The 13,465-nt window shown below is 32.7% G+C and overlaps 1 protein-coding gene across 3 annotated transcripts in view; it reads right to left on the bottom strand.

The window, feature by feature from the left end:
* TTC29 (tetratricopeptide repeat domain 29) overlaps positions 1-13,465 on the bottom strand; it is a 183,415-nt gene that overhangs the window by 147,515 nt on the left and 22,435 nt on the right. The gene's annotated exons all lie outside the window — the stretch shown is intronic.

The following is a 13,465-nucleotide window of genomic DNA, read 5'->3' as shown; positions in this document are numbered from 1 at the left end:
GGGAAACACAACCAACACATAAGTAAACAAATACTAAATAACTTGAGATGATGAAAACTGCTATACAGGAAATAATCAGGGTTATGGGACAATCCAAAAAACAAACCCATTGCCATCTAGTCAATTCCAACTCATAGCAACCCTACATATAGGACAGGGTAGAACTGCCCCATAGAGTTGCCAAGGCTGTAAGTCTTTATGGAAGCAGACTGCCTCATCTTTCTCACACAGAATGGCTGGTGGGTTCGAACCGCAGACCTTTCAGTTAACGGCTGAGTGCTTTAACCACTGCACCACCATAACTTCCTTTGACACAAACAGTGCCAATCAGTTAAGTGATGGACTACTAGCTGAAAGGTTGGTGGTTCGAACCCACCCAAAGACGACTTAAAAGACAGGCCTGGAAATCTGCTTCCTAAAGGTCACGGCCTCGAAAACTCTATGGAGTAGTTCTACTCTGCACACATGGGGTCTCTGTGAGTTGCAATCAACTCAACGGCAATTAACAACATAGAATAATAGCTAGTTGGTAGCTATTATTCCACTAAAAGAGCAATCAAATTCTAATTACTTTACAGTATTTTTTTAAAAAAAACAGGAAACATTTAAATATTTAGATCAATGGCATGATATGATGCTACTAGCAATAAAAATTGCAGCATGGAATGGAAACAGCATTGGACTTAGTCTGAACACCTAAGTTTGAACCCAGTTTTACCTAACCTCCCAGAACCTCAGTTGTCTCATCTGTAAAAATGCATATATTAATATACGTTCTACCTGCCTTGTGTCTTTCCCTATTATTTGGAAAAGCAAAACATTCTTGGAACTGCTAGTGGATTTCCACTTTGGTCTCATTGGCCAGAACTGTGTCACATGGCCACTCCTTGCTACAAGGGAGTCTGGGAAAACAAATAGTCCTCCTGTTCTTGGGCACACTGCTACCCCAAATAAAATTGGAGTTACGTTGGCAAAGAATAAGAGGGGAATAGATACTGGATAGGCAAATTCAGACTTTGTCGCAAGGTCCTAGATGTAGATCTGAAAGTAAATGCTGACAAATCCCACCCTCGCGGTAGGGATTTTACCTGGCAATCCAGTTAAATTTGGATTTCAGATAAACGATGAATAATTTTTTAGTGTTAAGTATGTCCCAAATATTGCATGGGTCATACTTATACTAAAAAAGTATTTATTTGTCTAAAATTGAAATTTAACTAGATGTTCTGTGTTTTTATTTTTTAAGTCTGGCAACTCTACTCCACACACTCTGCCTTTGTCCCGTATGAGTGCTATGTTGTTTCTACATAGGAAAATAGGGTGAGGGAAGAAGTTTTAGAATCTGGAATAACCTGAGAAATTGCTGAATTGGACTGACTTTACCTGAGAGTTATAAATTGGATTTTTACACTAGGGAGGATCAAGGCCCAGGGACAGAAATTAAAATTAAGTTACAAAAACATAAAGACTTTTGATTTAGCATCCTTCAGTCTGTGGCTCTGTAATTCACACCTGATACAGGAGGAATGGATGGGAGGAAGGTATAATAGGAAACAGGAAGAGCAGATGGGAGACCTTGGTGTAATGTAAAGGAGGGATCCTAGGGGCTGGACTAGGGTAAAGGTAGTGGGGATGAAGGGAAGTAGGTAGATGCAAAACATATTTAGGATATAAAAGATAATGATTATTTGATGACTGAGTGGAAAGGGAGGAGCTAAGATGACAGGTTATTGGATTGCATAATTGGTAATTTGCTGAAGAGGGGTCTAAGTGCTGGACTACTAACCGAAAGGTTGGCAATTCGAATCTGCCCAGAGGCATCTTGGAAGAAAGGCCTGGCTATCTACTTCTGAAAAATGAGTCATTCAGAACCCTATGGAGTGCAGTTCTATTCGGAAACACATGGGGTCACCATGCTTCAGAATCAAGTCAATGACAACTAGTTTGATTTTGGTTTGGTTTACTTTGCTGAAATTATTGATGGGAACACAAAAGGATGAACAGGTTTTGGGAAAGACAGTGAGTTCATTTTCAGATCATTTGAGTTTGAGGACCCCAAGGGTATATCCAAGTGGTGCCAAGAAGACAGTTTGGGGGATAGGAGACCTAGAGGGCAATCCCACCTTGCTTCAAAACAGCACTGCCACCTCTACATCTTTCTGCCTTGGTTGCCAGTCTGTTTTCTGATGAATGAAAAAAGCATTCTGGGGCAATAATAAAGAAAATTATAAATCAATAAAAATTAAAATACTGACTTTAGGCAATACTAATAAACACTAGACAGACTATGAGGAGGTTACCTCAGTTGTAATCTCAACTGGGACAGAAATGCAGAAAGTCACTCTCTGAGTGTCATGTTTCTCCAGAAAAGCCTGGCAATCTACTTCTGAAAAACCAGTCATTGAAAACCCGATGAAGCACAGTTCTACCCTGACACACATGGGGTTGCCGTAAGTTGGAACCTACTTGATGACAACTGGTTTTGTTTTTTTGTTGATGTTGGCCTACCCAGCATCTAGTCTCAGTTCTCCAGGTGGCAGCTCTTCAATATCCTTCGGAGAATTACTGATCCCACACTGTGTGCAGTCTTGGTAGGACTGGAATTCAAAGATTCTCTGGCCAAGGGGTGGGTGGGTTAGTGACCCAATTTGGCCAACTGGCTTCTCTCCCAGGATTTTGAATCTGAGACATGAAACAATCATATTGAAGGTTATTGGAGCTCAATTAGAGGCATCTGACAAGACTCTTAAGTAGTTCTTGCTACCTAGATCTCTTGAAATGTCTTGTGTCTTGTCCTTTTCTTCTGATCTGGGTTCTTCCCTAAATTCAGCAAGTTACCTAAAATCCTTCCAGTCAAATCTTTTCCCACTTAATTTAGTCAGAAACGGTTTCCACTGCCTATGATCGAAGAATACTAACTGCTTCAGAAGGGACTGGACTAACTTATTTCCAAGACATCTTTCAGCCCCCAAATATTCATGATACATGACTATCAATATTTTAAATTTCTAGTAAATTTTAAAAAATGAATATTCTTTGGAGAAGAGATTCCAGCTATAAATGTATTTAAAAATACATATGTAACTATGTTGATATTGTCTCTGTTTTATAGACACACACATATGTGTATGTCATTGTTTAACTAAACCTTGCCACTAACAGTGGAGAGCAAGAAAGAGCAATTACAGCAATTTACTAAATAGGTTCCTGTTTAAACCTTCATAGTTAACACCATTATTTCTTTAAAGCAGAATTATTTTCATTATTAAAATGAACTGAGTGTCTGCAAATAAAACTGTGTGCCAATCCCCACCAATTATTTAGATTTTTCAGGTTTTATGTTGCATAGCAGAGGACCATAGCCAAACTCCACTCTCCTGATGCAAATGAATATATATATATATATTTTTTCTTTTTTAAACACACAAATAGAAATATAAACAGAAGTCAAATTCATTATTTCATTCGTTATTACATTTGGACATGTTTTTAGTCTTTGATTCACTTATACATTCAAACTTATGAATAATAGTTTATTTTAAAATACATTGTCTCCAACGATCAGAAGAGGAACAATCTCCTTGACCTGAAGCTGTTACACTGGGCGAAAGTGAATGAGAATTCTGGTGAAATGTATGGAGAGATTTGATATTGCAGAATTTGAGGAGAGCTCTCCTGAAGAAAACATGCCACCCAGAGAAGCAGAAGTTGTGACATTCCTGGACAAGCAGGACACAGATAAATCTGCATCTTCAGGAAACAAAAATGAGCCCTTGAAGAACTTTGCTGTCATAGATACCTGAGGCTGCACTGGGATAATGCCAGCCATGCAACTGGAGGAGAGTTTAGGATGGCATTAAGTGGTCATGCATTTCATGTGGGTTTTATTACCATTTTGTCATTTAAAGGCATTATTCTATGGAGATTCTGTGTAACTATTTTGAATTTACATCAAAATTTCCCTAGAAATTTCTGAGATTTAAAAAAACCCATAAATGGGAAGAGAGTAAGACTGAATAATCTGACATAACTTGATAGCAGCTGAATGTGTGGAGATGCTGGAAAATGGGGCACTTGCTTTGAAACAGCCACGGAGATACCAAATCATTTTAAAATTTTGTCTTAAACCATTTTGAATAGCTACTATTTACAGAGCACCTACAGTGTGTCAGGCACTGTGTAGACATCATTCTAACACACACAATAACTCTACCAAGTACTGCTTCCATTTTTACAGATAAAGAAACTGTCTTCAGTGAGGTTGTAACTTGCCCAAAGCCATACTAGGTAATAAGGGGCAGAGTTGGAATTCATACCCGGGTTTTTCTGGCTGCAAATTCTGAACTCTTTCCACTTCACCATATTGTCTCGTGCTATATCAAGTATTGCTGATTTTTCTTCTCCTTCTCCTCCATGCAATCTCCTGTCTATTTGCGTTGATCATTTAGGAATGTGACATAATTTGACAATTATGATGCATGTAACTCTGATTTGAAAGCCCACATTTATGGTGAATTGGGGAGAGAAATCCCTATCACTGTGTGTGACAATCCAAGAGAATACCCATTCTTAAACAGAGGGAACAGGCAGCGAGTAGCATCCACACAAAGCAAATTCAATAGATGTGATCCCCACTTAAGAGTGTAAAGTCCAATGGGAAAAACACTGACAGAGGCAAACGTATAAAAAGATTAAAAACACACATTTCTACAAAATCTGAATAAGATTAAGTGAAGGAGTAGATATGACAACTTATTTTATTCTCTCTGCACATACAAGTATTTATGATAGTTAGTAGACTTTCAAAATCAAAATGCATTATCAAGTATTCAAATAGATGATTAATATATTTAACATAATTTTTCATAGGGTTAACTGAAACTATTGTATCAAGGTGAAGCTCACATTCAGTAAAATATTCCAAAAGCAGTTCAATAAAAAACAATACTTTAAAGCAAGATCATAAAACTTCTACTTAATCTGACAAAGATAAACTCAAAAGATATGTCATCTCTAATCAAAAGTCAGGATAATACTTTTATTCCATTATGTTAATATTTATAAGTCACTAGTGGGTTATCTATGTGTCAGTTATAACAGCCTTACATTCATATAAATGTTATTGGAATTACCTATGGGATAATTACATTGACTCTTAAATTAATACTTAAATAGCTTCAGTTAATATAATTTCCATGGAATAAAGTGAGTCACTATTCTTACCCATACATACCAGGGTACATAGATAGCCATAATAATCAGAATGAAAAAATAGCCATTTCTCAATATACATGAACTGATAAAAATCCTATTATAAATTATTTGGGTATATTTTTTAGTTTTTTGTGACAAGGTTATTTTTTTCCCAAGAAACTAAAAGATGTAGCATTTCTCTAGCCCTATGAATATATAAAGAAAGAGAAGGTATGAAAATTTTTTTTGACTGTTTGAAATTACTTTCAGAGCATACAGAATTACAATGAAAACTAAAGGCATTTTTCTTAATTTTACACTTAGGTTTTTAATTATTATTAGTCATAATATTGATTATTAATTTAAAAATGCTACTATCATCACTCACATATACTTTCATATAAAAACAGTTGAAGAATTAAGATTTTTAGGACTTTTACTTTCCATCTTCAACACATAGCAAGAAAAAAGTTTCAATATAAAAAAAGGCTTGTTCTATTTATATTTGAAGGATTTCCAAGGAGTTGACTGGTCTCTGGGGGCATCTACTGGAAATTTAGCAAACTGCAATCGTATCATGTAAATTTGATAACTTTCATTATCCATCTTAATACAGATATTATTTTAATTGATATGCAAATTAGGCAACACTCAAAGAAGATAAATGTAAAGTTATGCATGGCATTCTATCTCATCCATCTGGTAACAGCAAAACATGTAGCTGTCTATGGGATCAGTTAACAAATACTCAACTGTTAAAAATGTAAATAGGGCAGGTGGCATATCAGAGTAACAGTTTTCAAGCCATTCCGTTTTCATGTTTGGGAAAATTAGAAATATATTTTAAACTTAAACACACACATAATTAGCCAGGCATTCTTATTAATCTGAATAAAATACATATAAAAGCAAATGAATTCATTTCGGATTTCCATACATTCACCAATCAAAAATAATAATCTGATGATCACTGCTTATTTTTTATGACTTAATTTAACTATTTACATGTTATACCTCAGTAAATAGAATTTATTGGACTTGGAACAAAGAAGAATCTATCTTTTATCATAGTCATTATGATTAGAAGTAGTCATTAAAATGAACATTCTTATTCATTTCTTTAAAAAATTTTAGAGGCATTTCCTTAAAAAATAATAAGCATATACTGATCATAATAATCCTTGCAACTTATGTATAGTTTTAACATGTATTTCAATAAACAAAAAACTTTATAAATAAAATTATTGCAGCTCTGATTAATCATGTAATAAGAATTTTAATATCATACACATTATAACAATCTTCATTTTCTTGTGAAATTTATAGTTCATATTTGCTTTAAAAAAAAGTAAGAAAAGAGAAAATAATTTTGTGGGCTTAGGTATTGTGTAGTACTTAAATTGTACCCTAATATGTCTTATATATACCCTTTAATTTACATAAAATCCTCTTAAGATTGAAATATCTACCATTTTAGTTTCATTTCAGAGTAAAATATCATTAATGTATGTATAAGTTTATTTCATTAGAATTATTCTCCAAATAAATACGGTATCACCTTTCATCAAGTAAAATGTAAAAATGTTATCAGAAAATCAGGGCATAGGTGTTAGTAAAGCAGGATTTTTCTTCAGTTTAGATTTAAAGTGACTAGATAACTGAGCTAATTTGATAGCTTAAAAATAAACTAATGACGTGGCCCCAAGAAGTTCAGGGAATATAATTTTTAATGTCATTTTCTGAACTATTAGAAGATTATTCATTTGAATCTTCAGATGAAACTGTTACATACCCAAGTTTTGCTTTATGTATTTGGAAAAGAGAAATTTTCATCTGTTAATAATGAAAGTTAGAAAATATGGTCAGACTTTCAACATTATAATAGTGTAAATACAAACTGAAAAGTGCCATTTGAAAAAACTAACCCAAGTTCAGCCTTTTATTCTTTAAAAAATAAACTCTAACAATAATAGCTAAGACATAAAGTTTACCTCGCAGTACTTCGTGAATAGGATTATTACTAAAAGAATTCCTTCAACATGTAATAAAATATTAAAACATTTGATAGTAGAGAATTCTCCCAATAGTATCATAAGAATTCATTTCAACAAGCATTATTTTAATTTAGGATATACGTATACTTCTGTAGAGTAGAACAAAGATTATTTCTCAGGTTCAATTATGTTAGAACTGATGTTTAGCATAAAAGCCAGTTATTTTTGTGAGATCAATAAATGCTAATAAATCAAATCACATTTTCACTGGTAATTGTTACTGGTTATCAGAGGATAGCCGTGGTGATTTAGCAGACATTGCAGGGCTGTGACACTTGCATTAGATTTAAATACTTCCCTTAATACTATAAAGGCATTTATTCTGTGCATACCCTCTTAAAAATGGCTTATTTACTCGTGATTACCATTCAATTAAATATCTGAAGTATAGCTATTGTCATCAATTGAAAATGAATAAACTATTCTTCAGCCAATCTAATGTATTACCAAAATATTTACCCACATAGCTGAAACACAAGATTTTAACATCATTCATTCTCTTTATTAAAAAATCTCAAACACATTTTAAAAAAGTTTTTCTATAGAAGTCTGGTAAAAAAAAAAAAAGTGGAAGAAAAACTCCTTTATATAAGGATAATTACACATACAATTTTCATAAATGGTCTTATTACTTGTAAACTCCCCTGAGAAATGCAAACATTTTTTAAACAAAAGAATGCTTTAAGCCAAAGGTGAGACACAGAAAGGTATGAAATGAGTGTCATTGTTTAAGAAGAATTTCAATGAAAGTATTTTCAAGCCAGAAGTGTAACACTTGAGTCCAAACATCTTTGACTAAATGAGGCAATCATATGGATTCTTGTTCTTTTCTTTCAAATTACACTGCAACATTCAACTATAGGAAAACCAATTAAACATAAGGTTAAAAATAAAGTCTGCTTAGTTTTTGAAGTGATCTATAAATAATAAAAAAAAAGAAATCTGAGTAACATAATTCTGCTATATTTTGCTTCCTAATATAATGACAGCAAACGTAGGGGAGGAAAAAAAAATGAGCTAAATTCCACATGACTGCAAATAACGTGCTACAAACCCATGCAACATGATAATGTTAGCTCATCAGCTACACATTTTTGTCCAAATTAGTATTTACAATTTTTTATTAACATAAAACCCCATAGAGTATAATATTCACTTTTTCTAAAATCATAATTCAGTAATGTCCTCCAATTTTTTGGAAACTCTATTATTCAGAAACTTTATCTCAAATAATATCTAATCTTTTATTTCAGTTTCCTCTCCATACATCCTTATAAATAAAAACTATCGTTTTCCATATAAATTGAGTAAAACATCAATTTTTAAATCATAATAGAAAGCTGTAGACTATAAAGACCAAACAGTAAAAACAACAAGTTGCATTGAAAAGAACACTTCAGCTCACTGTGTTCTTTTTCACTAAAGTATGTCATACATTTTATCTTTGCTAGAGTTTGACAAGTTTTGCAAGTAAAATTCTGTTTCCTCTACACTTGCTAATAGTCATGAGAATCTGTAGTTTGCACCTTCCCATTAAAAATGTATTGTATTTTTTTGAAATTATTCACCCCGACTTTTATCCAGATCATGTCTTTGAAAGGAGGAAGTAGATAATAAATGGAATAATTCATGATTTCCCATTAAATATGAAACTTTCTTTTGCAGAGTTTAGAAAATGAAGTTCTACATAATGTACAAAAGTTGATTAGAACTTTTTTAACCTTTTCAAGAAAAAAAAAAAACCCTTTCACATTAAACAACTGCATGAGGAGGTTGCTTTGGGAAAAGTAAATCAATGAATTCTTTATACCTATAGCTTTGTCATATACACTCTAATGCTGTTCCCTCCTTCTATTCCAAACATATATTTCCTATATTCCCTTATAGTACTTAAAAAGTATTAAAATGATGGCAAGAAAAATAGTATACACTGGGCTATTAACATAACAAGTATCTAAGAGAAACATAACTGATGTTTAAATTACAAAGGGAAAAAAAATCACATAAATTAAAATGAAAACAAAACATTATTCTTGCTCTTCTCAGCAATGGAATGGAAGATAGTGTAAGGGTAAATAACAAAATGTGCATTCAGACTTCTCTTATTTCTTCTAGTGAGGTAATGAAATTTTGTCATGAGAAAAAATATACATTTATAAAGCTGCTCTTTTGCAAACTACCCATTGTTACTCTATTAACTACACTGTTCTCTTTTTACATAAAATTAAACAAAATTGAATAAAATGATTTTTACGTTCATTCCAGCTTTCTTACTCTATATTTCTTGGGTAAGAAAACTGTAGTAAATTTAACTGAAGGGAAATGTCAAGTTCTTGGCTATTTTAGGGCTGCAGGTGACCTCATTTCTTTGTGTTTTTAAGTTTCCATTGTAGGAATCGTTCATCTTTTCACTAAGTATATTTTGATTTTCCCCATATCAGAAAGTAAATTAAGAATATATTTTTCCCCCTCACATTGTTAAAGATAACCACCAAACTGTAAGCCATGTGAAGAAATCTTTCATGTTCTATGCTCTTTACTTACAAGGAGAGTGCATATTGCACTTATGAACAGAGAAGCCAGGTTTTCGCACAGACTCTCTGTAAAATGATCACGCTTCTAGAACATAGGAAAAAGTAAATTTATCATTCTGATGCTTTTGTCAGACAACGTCTGTATATAAATATCTTGTTTTCCTGAATGTGATACTAACTTTACAGCAGCTATCTTAAACATTTAGAAAAGTCTTAGCTATAACTAAGGATATAGAATATATTAAATCAGATATGTGCATCAGTAAGAATACTGTAACAACAAAAAGAAGTATTGGTAAGAAGATAAAAGAGCTATGAATTTAAACTGTTAAAAAATAATAGAAAATAGATACACATAGGGATTAAAACCTCCTTGAGGCAGAGAACATGTCATTTGTTTCTCTTGCATTTCCATAAAACAGTGCAAAGGCCAACAGAAGAAAGCTTGCATAATATCATAAATATCAGGCAAAACAGAATGCAGGCAGAAAAAGTTAAATGGCCATAGGAATATCACCAATTTATAAATAGATTAATTTACGGAGAAGTATAGTAGTTAGGAAACAATGCACCTAATAGTGTAGATTTAAAATACGTAAAATTAACAGAACAATAAGGAGAACTTGACTTTAACACATCTTCCCCCAGAAACTTACAGATAAAATAGAGGGGAAAAGTTTTAATACCAATTTGCTAGCTTAACTGAGATAAGAGTTTCAATGTAATTATTAGATTCTAATAAGTTTTTCTGCATAAACTGTCTACCAGACAAATAGCGAATATATATTTATTTTTCAAACGTACAAGGCATATTTATAAGAATTGCCATGTATTGGCCACATTGGAAATTCATAAACTGTATCATACATGGCACTTTCACTGAGCATGTCTGAAGATACACTACCCAACCCTGTCCCTCCTTTGTGAGACCAAAAAAAAAAAAAAAAAAAATTCACTTGGAAAATTATAAACATATTTCTTATTTACTCTTTCTTTAAAGGGGAAACCACAATGGAAATTTTCTTATATTTAAAATTAAAAGACAAAAAAAAGCACTAAGTATCAAATCCTGCGGGAAGAAGCCATCACAGTATTCAAAAGGAAATTTACAACTTTAAATACATTTGTTAGAAAATAAGAACAATTGATACAGGTGAAAAAGCCTTCAACTCAGAATGCAAGACAAAAAAAAAAAAAAATTCTAACAAAATAGATACAACGAGATTAACCCAAATAAAAAAGAGTGAAGGAAATATTAAAGGTAAATGCATAAATTAATAAAATGGAAAACAAAAATTTGACTGTGAGAAAAGTTATGTGAAAAGACAAATAACTGTGCAAGTACAATCAAGAAAAACAAAAATAAGTAAGTCACCAAAAATAGTACCAGGAATGGAAATGGGAATATAACTTCTGATTATAATTCTGTAACAGCGAACTTTTATTGCATGTTTACTATGTGCCAGGTGTTGATTCAGTACTTATATTTATTAGCTTATTTAAGCCTTACAACACTTTACGAGGTAGGTATTATTATTATTATCTCCATTTTACAGGTGAGGAAACTATGGCACAAAGAGTCTTAATTAAAAACTTAATACCACATACCTTGTGAGTGGTGGAGTTGGAATATCAACCCAAGTAGCTGAATTCTTGGGCCTGTGGTGGCAGTGTTGTTAGTTGCCATGGAGTTGATTCCTACTCATAGCAAGTCTATGTGTGCAGAGTAGAACTGCCCCATAGGGTTTCCAAGGAGCAGCTGGTGGATTCGAACTGCCAACCTTTTGCACCACCAGCCTTGAAAACCCTATGGAGCAGTTCTACTCTGTCCTATAGGGTTGCTGTGAATTGGAATCGACTCAGTGGCAATGGGTATGGTTTTTTGGTTCTGGACCTTTCAGAAGCAGATCACCAGGCCTGTTTTGTGATGCACATCTGGTGGGTTTGAAACACCAATCTTCTGGCTAGTAGGACCCATTATCTTTAATTATACCATGTCCAAGATAGAGAGAACATTTATATAGATATAAAAGAAACTTAAAACCTCATTAGACAATACCATGTTAAACTTATTGTAATAAATACTAAAACATACATAAAATGGACATAAAATAACCAGTTATCAAAATTGACTAGAGAAGACTTAGAGAACCAGTTACAATGGAGGATCTACTCCTCCTGCCCTGACCCATGGCACCAAAGCAGCAAAGTGATTTGATTCTATGGGCAATTTCTGCCAAATTTTCAATAAATAAGAAAATTCCATCCATCCACAATGTTCAAGAGCGTAGTACAAGGTGAAAAATCTTCAGCTAATTTCCCCAATCCCAAAAGTATCGCACAAGAAAATTATAGGTCTGTACCAACATAACTTACATACAAAAATCCTCAAAAATAAAATAGAAGCTCATAGCAAATTAAAACTAAAATACATAAGTAGGGTTTATCCCAGAATTAAGGAGCCCTAGTGGCACAGTGGTTAAGCGCTTGGCTGCTAACCGAAAGGTTAGCAGTTCAAACCCACCAGTTGCTCCATGGGAGAAAGATGTGACAGTCTGCTCCCGTAAAGATTACAGCCTTGAAAAACCCTATGGGGCAGTTCTACTCTGTCCTATAGGGTTGTTATGAGTTGAAATTCTCTCAACAGCAACCGAGATTTTTTTTTTTTTAAATCCTAGAATTGCAAGAAATCAGAAAATCTAATAAATTCATGATAATTTCAGTAGATGTTACAGATTATTTAATAAAATTTAAAATTAAGTCATGATTAATGAAAAGTAGAAATTAAAAAAAATGAATCATTTGTCTTGATACTGTATATCTGGTAAAAATCTATGGTAAACGCTTCATGCTTTGTGATACATTAGAATCATTCCCACTGAAGTCAAGAACATGCAGATCTGTCAGCTGTCACTGCTATAATTTAACACTGATCTGGGGTTCTTGTCAATGTGATAAGAAATGGAAAAAAAAAAGTATGAAGATAAAGAAAAAGACAAAATCATTATTTTTAGACATCTTTACTTAGAAAACTTGTCAGAATCAATTAAAAATTCAGTATCATGACTGGATAGAAGATTAACCCACACAAGCAAAACTTTTCTTACATACCAATAATAACCAACTAGCAATTAATGGGGTGAAGATACCATCCATGATAGTAACAAAACTACGAAATACCTACGGATAAATCTAAAAAGATTTATATAGAATTTTATAAAACTTTACTCTTAATAAAAAGACCTGCTTAAATGGAGACCTATATTCTTTTAATGTATCAGAAGACTCAAAATTTTAATGATACCAGTTCTCCTGAAAGTAATATATAAATTCAAGGCAATCTCTAATAAAACCTCAATTATATTTTTCCTGACTCTTGACAATATAATTCTAAAATTCATATGATACAGTTAATGTACAAGAATAATCTGTTCATTTGAAACAGAGAGGGAATTTCTGCCAGATATAAAAATATACTTTAGTTATATTAATAAAAAAGAGTATGGCATTGATGCAAGAAAAAAACAAATAAATCAATGGAACAGAATGCATATGTGTATGTATGTATACACACAGGAATTAGGTATTTAATAAAAGTGGCATTTTAGTTCAAGGGAAAAGGATGGATTATTCACAAACTGTTTTGGGGATGATTTGTAAATTTTGTTGGTTTTATGTTAATAT

The sequence above is a fragment of the Trichechus manatus genome, unplaced genomic scaffold, assembly GCF_000243295.1.
Source record: "Trichechus manatus latirostris isolate Lorelei unplaced genomic scaffold, TriManLat1.0 scaffold00059, whole genome shotgun sequence".
NCBI classification, from domain to species: domain Eukaryota; kingdom Metazoa; phylum Chordata; class Mammalia; order Sirenia; family Trichechidae; genus Trichechus; species Trichechus manatus.
The sequence above is the reverse complement of the archived record's forward strand: the minus strand, read 5'-3'. Positions and strand labels throughout refer to the sequence as shown.